The following is a 6572-nucleotide window of genomic DNA, read 5'->3' as shown; positions in this document are numbered from 1 at the left end:
GCTACTGAAGCAGGAGTAAGCAGGTGTATGTTCCTGCTCTGAAATCTAAACTGTCTCTGATTCTTTTTTTTTTTCTACTTCTAATTCTGATTTATTGAATGTTAAGTCATTTCCGTATTCCTCTTCTGTATATAAAAAAAAAAAGACTACCTTGGCAATTCCTTCTGAATCGACGGTGTAAAATTGAAAATTGAAAATTTATGAGGTATTCTTCAGATGATATGTATGACTATCAGTTTTGCACTTAGATCATATCTCGATTTTATCTTGCGTCGAAAAAACAGAAGCAGTATTTGTGTATGTGTGCGTGTGTGTATGGTTCAGAAATTAGTAAATGTTGAAGCGTAATCATTTCCGACACCTTCAATAAACGAAATGCAATTACAACAACAGCTGTATTTCTCAGTTATTCTTGAAAAAAAAAAGTCTTATCTTACCAATTTTATCAAAGATGCTAATGATAACTTACTGCGTCTCATTTGGATCGTGACTTTATTTTAGGATCGCTGACAAAGAATGCGACTATTAACCAGCTTGTTGTTTTGTTTCTTAAGAAAACGATTTTCGGGCATGATGGAGCATTTTGCATGCCACTCTAGGCATTTGCTAGGACACTGGTGTTTTTTTTTTTTCACACAAAAGTGATTATGTATGTATGTATGTATGTGGGGTGCATGTTTGATATACTAGGAAAGTAAAAAAAAAGTCAAGAAAAAATCTGTAATGAGCACGAGTTATATGAGAAAAAATGAACAAAAAACTATCAGAGTTTAAGGAGCAAAATGTTATGATTACTATCTTTCTGAATGTCAAAGTGTAAGTGTTTTGACCTTCTAAACTTTTCGTTTCAAGGCTCACGTTACATTGAGGATTATAACTTCACAATTTTATTTGATTTTTTTTTTATCTATGGCAATATTGACTGAATCGTCATCACACATGCAAAACCCGATATTCTCGAAGCTGTGTTCATTTAGCAAATAGCCTGATTTATTACCGATTCATTGGTATTCTGTTTTCCCTGTTACTTTGCCTATTTTCAGCGAATTTACAAGGCTTTTGTGAAAATGAGAAACACCTACACACCTACAAGCACACACGCACACACATAATATGTATATATATGTATATATATATATATACACACTCAGAAAAAAAGTAAACACTTTTTCAAGCTCATACTTCTCATATAATATTTGGCTAAATATTGATGTTATATATATATATATATATATATATATATATATATATATATATGTATATATATATATATATCATGTTAAAGGTAATTTAATTGGTTATTAACCTGGTAGGTCATTCTAAAACAGGCAACCTTTAAAAGGTAACTTACGCATAAGTGAACACATGCGTTTTTCTCTTCCAAGGCACAAAAGTAAAATTCTCACTATGCGTATGTGCTCTTCCATATGACAATGAGAACAAAAGACAAATTTGACACAATAAGAAACACAGATTAATTTGCAAAAATCACCCACTGCTATCTATAATGAAGAATCTTCTGTCAAATCCAAATTCAAATGGCATTGAGAGAAGAGGCAAAACCAGCAAAAATGGTGGAAATTTGAAATGTTGATTCAAATTACGAAATTTGAAGATGACATTTGGTTCTTGAATTTGTCTCATGAATTCGAAAATTCCTGAATTAAAAGAATGAAATACAGAAATTCTTTCCATTTCATCACCTTTGCGGCTTTCTCCCTATGTCAACTGAATTTAAGTTGTCAAAAAACGCACTTATTTTCCCTCTTTAGTTTTCCACTTTGTCAAATGTCAATTTTCTGCAATTTTTGATTTTATGCCTTAGAAGACAAAAAACGAATGTGTTTACTCATTCGTAAAATTTACCTTTGTACTAACCTATTTGGTTTACATCCAATTAAATAACCTTTAATGACACAAAATTGTTGTTTGTTTGTTTGTTTTTTGCCAAAATCTTCTGTGAAACATATGTAAGGGAAATATTGTGTTTACTTTCTTTCTTGTTTTTTTTTTTTTGCTGATATAGAGGTGATTTTTTAATATACTCAAAATGTTATAGTATTGCAAACATATACATTAATTAATTAATTTACTTACTTAGTGGTCTATACACAACACAACAGAGGAATTGCAATCTCTTGTTTCCATACATAAACTCTTTAGTAGGGCAGATATGTAACAAAAATTGGTCGAAATGCTCACATCCGGCGGAAAGCATGAAATTTTGCATATAGGGGTATTTTGGGGCGCTGATTTCAAATATTGCCGGATCCAAGAGATCTGACCACGGGGTCGGCCGCCATTTTGAATTCCAATATGGCCGCCATCACAAAACAAATTCAAAGACCCCTATCTTCAGTTCTGAATGACCTGTGGCACCAAAATTTGGTACACATGAGCGTTTTGACACATTGAATTTGATGACAGATTGATTCGGAGTGTCTGACAAACATCGAATGGCCGCCATTTTGAATTCCAATATGGCCGCCTCGACGAAATATTCAAAATTCCTATCTCGATTTCTAAGTGGTGAGTGACCCTGAAATTAGGTGTAAACAAGTATTTTAACATACTGAGTTAAAATATTAACTGATGTGATAATAATAATAATAATAATAATAATAATAATAATAAAGACATATATAACGCGCAACATAAGCACTAACTTACCCGATGTTTGGAACACCCTGTTTAAAAATCTCCCCACTTTTGATTAAGTAAACTTTTTATTAATGAAAATTGATTGTTAAGTTTTTTATCAATGTTCAAATCTTTGAATGCGATAGCGCCCTTTTGGCTCTCAGCTGATAATAGTAAGGTTCTCATTTGCACATGAGTACTAAGTGGATATTCACTCGATTCGTCAGTGGGATGTCTATTCTTAATAGAATTGTTAAACTCCGCTAGTGTTCAATTCGATTGAGAAGAATGATAGCTAATTTCAGATTCAAGTGGTAATAAGAATTCGTTAAGATGATCAAAATCGATATCATGACACATTCAAGGAATCTAAGCTCAAACGACATTACACACATGTTATGACATAGAGAAAAAGTTTACAGATTCATAATCAAGTGGATAGATACAAACCAAAATTTATAAGAAAAGAGTGATATCATACAGTATGTGTCAAAGGTAAAATTTATGACGGTTGGAAATTTGTCCTGTTTCCAAGGTGATTAGTTGAAAGTGAGGTGATATTGTGTCATAATTTGATTGCACAATATCGAGGTAAAATGAAGATTCATTGTTTCAGCACACAAAGAGAAATATCACAACTTGGTCAGACCTTCTTTATGGTGGATTTCTCTGCGCATTGTCTTTCCGTCTGCTGTTCCGATTGCGAAAATGATTGTGCCATCTTGCGACCAAGCGGAGACCAGTTAGAGGCAGCTTTGCTGTTTCGTGTTCGTGTTTTGCTGGCAAGAATGCATCACTAACTGATGGAGGAGAGATCGATTGGAGTCGATCAAATCTTCATAGATGCTCAGACTGGTGGCTTTGAGCTTCTTCCTGTTATTCATGAGCAAATTACGATGCCATCTTCACAATTATCGCTCGCAAATTGGATACGACAGGTGGTGGAGATCGATGTTGAAAGTGATGACTGCGATCGATATCGTGCCGTCCATAAGTCCACTCTGAGGTTGTGGTTCGTGATCTGACAGACAACGTTAACTGTACTCTAACTGGTCAGCTTCGGAAACTACAAAGAAAAAAAATGCGCAAACAGACAGTGCCTGCTCCTTATATTTGTTCAAGTCAGACTGCAGTTTTGCAATCAGGTGGCGATCCTTTTCAGCATTGGAATTGAATGTTGCAAGATCTCGCTCTGATGAAAATTCTTCCACTTTCATGTATGCCGTATCTGCATGAATTCAGTGACAAGTTACGAATAAGAGTGCTCGCACACACCCACACAAACACACACACGCAAACATGGATACATAATATGCACGTATCAGGGCCGGCACAATCGGGAAGGGGGGGGGGGGGCGGTGGTGGGGCTCGCCCGCCCCCACTTTATTTTTGCATAATTTTTAGTACTGCATACGGTATAGGGCCCAGCCATTTACCCCATGGATATTCAAGTAGACAGCTTACACCTCCGTATAAAAGACGGTTCTCCGTGTCCTTCCTTGAATTCCGTATTGGCTCCGTTTGGGTTTTGGTGTTATCCGCGTTGCCATCTTGTCTGTCCTTGTAGATACCCAGTTGAACCACAAAACTCTACACACCAGTTCTGTGAGTTGAACACCTGTCCATCGAAAGGAAATCGTGGTGTCGCACTCGCGGAATCACCAAAGATTACGATCCCGGATGATCCGTGATGCTATCTGTGAATGACGAGTGTAAAAGGCTGAAAGGGGCTTAATCGTGCACCTACAACTCCAACAAGCTCAGGAGCCGCGGTATCTCTTACATTGCCACATTCGGGGGGAAACACCACAACCTAAGGAGAACAATGTCGATAGTTCATCAGCCGATTTAATAGGGATCCGATGCGTGTTTAAATCTTATGCATGCTTCATTTGCATGTTGAATATAAAATAGATTAGTACCATCGCGGCAGATCCAGAATTTCCGTAAGGGAGTTGGCGCAAACCAGTTTATATTTCTGGTGTCACTTTCAGGTTTAATCAGCTGGCAAGCAACAACAACAACAACAACAAAAAAAGGTCTTCAGTATTTTTCTCATGCCACTTCCGTGTTTTTATAAATAAGTAAATAAATAAAGATATAAGGCTTAAGCGCAATTTTCTTGTGCCCCTACCACTGGCTGACAAGCATGGCTATATAAAAAACAATACAAAAAAGATCAAAGGGGGTGCACGGGCTCCCTTTCATTTTTTTCTTTTTATTTCTCTTATTCAAAACTAGGAAAACGAAATTAAAGGAGGCGCGCGGCCGGTGCGCTCCTCCTGGATCCGCCACTGACCATTTACGTGGGCTCACTATAGACAGACATGGACTAACAATGGAAGTCTTTCTTTCATCTCATCATCACCGCTACCATGTGTGCATCTAAATGAGAACATTCGGATGTTTGGACACTGATGATTATGTAATCGTGCATTGTCGCTGACAAAAGAACCATTTCCCTCATTTCGGTCTTACTTGGCTGAATTATGAGGTGCCTTTTCAGACTTACCTGTCTTTGAGGAAACACCAATGACGGCGAGCAGCAAACCTGAAAACATCACAAAATTGGTAATTACTGAAGTGGACACTTGCGGACAAGCATGTATTAATGGTATAACTACGACATACAGTACGTGTCAATTACAGTTATTGTCTATGTTTACGCTGAAACAATGTGTGAACAATTTGAAAAAAAAAATGATTAAACATCACAATCAACCTGACAAAAATATTTTCTTTCTCTTGTAAAATACGTGCATTTCACCAATGAAATATACACGACAATGTCACATGCCTTTTTCTTGACTTAAGAGGGTTATTATCTTCTACGCATGCAGTTTTAAAATTTCGTAAAGATCTTGATTTTATCCAGCCATGGCTGTCGGCGATGATAATGAGAGTAAAGCAGGAAAGCATGTTTTAAGATGTTTTTGTGAAATTTTTGACAAAAACAGGTGCATGAATTAACGTGCGATAAACGTCCTCGTGTAGTAGGTCCTTGGTATTATTTACCTGCTGGTTCTTCCCGACAGCCAGAATGGTTGCAAAAATTTACAATTATGCAAAAAAGGCGACAACTAACAACAGGAAGTGGGCATACTCAAATATGTGCAAGAGGAGCTCTGCCGACTTGAAGTTTATTTCTAGGTCGTCAGGAAAATATGCTATATAATCATATCAAGATACGTTACAAAACTGCCCTACTATTTTTTTCTGAGCAAGATCACTAGTGACGGCGTTATCACTTAATAAATGGTACTTCTTATAAATTTCCAAGGCAAGTCGGTATACCACAAAGAGCAAATGACATATACAGTATATGACCTCTATCTCGTCATCACTCACACTATGCTCCATCGTTTCTCAGCGTGAGTTTCCAGCGGCATACGGTCATAAGTTGACAAGAGCGTGTAGAGAACCCTGAACAAGGTTGCCTGTCATCATACACGCAGGGAGCTCCGAGTAGTCCTTACTTAAGGCTACCGTTTCTTCGAGGATATAACAGAAAGCGTGTGGTCATAGAATAAACAAGATTGTTGTTAGGTTGTTTTTATTTGTTTGCTTGTTCGGGTGATTTGTTTGCTATGTGTGTGTATGTGTTTTTCATCAAGTAACGGAGAACTCTAAATTCCCGTACACCTTATCGTCATTTTCAATCAGACTATCAAGGAATAGATGAAAAAGAAATCATTTCTACTAAGACACTGTGGATGAAGAAGGGGGTTGCATGCACATGGCGCCTAAAAAGACTTACGGTAAAAAAAAAAAAAGTGAAAAATGTAGACAAAAAGGAGAAATGTATCTGACACTGTAGGGGTGAAGAAAGATCATTCATAATTTGGTTGACGGTTTGTCTGTTGTTCTCTTTTTCTTTTTGTACATTGCACCTTCATGGTTATGAGGACATCTTCTCTAAAATCAATCAACAT

Source organism: Diadema setosum, chromosome 20 (genome assembly GCF_964275005.1).
Source record: "Diadema setosum chromosome 20, eeDiaSeto1, whole genome shotgun sequence".
NCBI classification, from domain to species: Eukaryota; Metazoa; Echinodermata; class Echinoidea; order Diadematoida; family Diadematidae; genus Diadema; species Diadema setosum.
This window is presented reverse-complemented; position numbering follows the sequence as displayed.